The sequence below is a fragment of the Lactuca virosa genome, chromosome 5, assembly GCF_052849685.1.
Source record: "Lactuca virosa cultivar CGN04683 chromosome 5, Lactuca_virosa_CGN04683_v6, whole genome shotgun sequence".
NCBI classification, from domain to species: Eukaryota; Viridiplantae; Streptophyta; class Magnoliopsida; order Asterales; family Asteraceae; genus Lactuca; species Lactuca virosa.
In genome coordinates, this window is record NC_136430.1 from 183435001 (window position 1) to 183437238 (window position 2238).

The window sequence follows — 2238 nt, forward strand, 5'->3', positions numbered from 1 at the left end:
ACTATTGTTAACCGTTTAGCCACATGTCAAAAATGATATAAAGTCACCGTTGTATAATTTTAGAGACATTGAAAAAAACTATAAAACATGGCCAAATTTATATTAAAGCCACAATAATTCAATTTTTGTTGTTACTTTTTCTATATTCTAGACACATCAAAAGAATGTAAATTAAAGTAACCAAAACCCGACAATAAGAAACAATATCAAAATTCAGAATTCTATATTATTAATAATTGAAATCCAAATCCACACATTAAATTCTTAATTAAAATACCAAAATAAAAATTATACTAATTGCAAGTATTAAAAAAATGGTAAATAAAGCAAAAACATCATAAACCAAAAACTAGACATAACTAGGCATTCATCTTGTTGGTACTGCTCCTTGTCTTCTTGAGAAGGGTATCAGATGATATATATATAAGTTGGTTTCTGTTTCTTTGAGTTTTGAAGTTCATGGTCTTGAGGTGATATAATATTTGGTACCTATACCAACAACATTGAAACAAAAAATGAGTACATTAAAAACTTAGTAGAGTAGTTTATGAAGTAAAAAAGTGTAATGCACAAAGAAGTTAACATAAACAAACCTTTGAATCGATTTTCACAAGGTGTTTTGGATATGAAACAAAACTTTTATATACCTACTCAACTGTTTTGAATTCTGCAATTTCATGGGGTAGAAATGAATATTTTTTTACCAATTCATCAATGGACACACGGACCATATATTTAATTCTCCAAAAAGAAAAAAGAATCCAACCTTAGGAAGAATACCTAACATTTGTTGAATGTTAATATACTAACTCTTGAATAAAATCATTCACTTACTTGTGTTGGTGACATTTCATTTGCAGAACATAGATAGTTTGGCAACATACTTCCTTGTGAATTTCTAGGAATATATAAATAAAATAAAAAATGTCAACCAAATTGCATATAAATATAGAGTACTTGTTAGATTTCAGAAAAGGTTAGATTGGTAAATATGAGATTTACCTTGGAAAACATTGTCATTTTTCAATTTTTCATACGTTCGACTATTATTTCTTGATTCTTTTCATCATAATTTTTCTTTTTTTTTCTCTCTTCCATGTTACAAACTCGCATACATAAATAAAAGTAAGAAACTAGTTCCATAAATTTCGAATAAGCATATGAAATGTTGCTTTAAGAATGACACAATAAGTAGAGGACACCTTCAAATAAGATAGGTGTGTGTCGGTTAGAATCTCTTCCTTGACAAACTTTGATGTATCAATATCACCATTTCCGGTGCTGAGGAATAAGAAAAAAATATTTAAAAAATATGTATAGAAAATATTATGACAAGAAAAATTAAGAAATTTGATATGATTTTGATAGATACCAATCAATAATATCTAAAAACTTTTGGCTTCCCATCTAAAGTCACCTTTAATCTGATGACGACTAGATAAGCATAATCTGAAAGCACAAAAATTAAGTAAGTGGAATATGATAATCATTACAACATGTTCTTATAAAAAGAACATTAAAATGATGATAGTAAGTACCATGTAGAGAAAATGTAGAGAAAAGGATGCATCTAGTTCTAAGAGCATAAAGAGGTCTTGTAAACTTGGTAACAAACATTGATGCATATGTTGCCTTTGTGCTTTTTCAAAATGTCTAAAAGAAGCCTTGTCCATTGTTCCCTATATCTTTAAAAGCATAAACCAAATAAAATAATTAAGAATCGTTTTTAATCTCCAATATATATAAATACTGACAATGATATAATCAACATGTAAGAAAAAAAAAGCTCACTTTTATAAAAATGCACCTTGAATCTATGAATTCTCTTCAAACCGACAACATGGTTGTTGACATCTGCTTTTGTAATATATGTGGGCGCTGCACTAATGATTTTTGTTCTAGATTCAAGTATTCCATTTCAATTTTAAACATAAATTTAGCATTACCCTAGTGGCAGGTGCTACTACTTAAGCTTTACCAGAAAGAATTACTTTTATCTACAACCAATGTCAGCAATAAAAGACATAACTATTATATAAGAGTTAATAATCGCATGGTCGATCCATGTCACTAAACCCAAACTTATAACAAGACTCTGATAGTCATTTGAAGGGTAATATAACCTTTTCAATTTTAAGAGAGATCAAATCGAAAACCAAATTACTGAAACGTATGAAAGCGTCTAACAAACGATAATGACTATTTTTATAGTTTATTTATAGAGTATCATAAATAAAA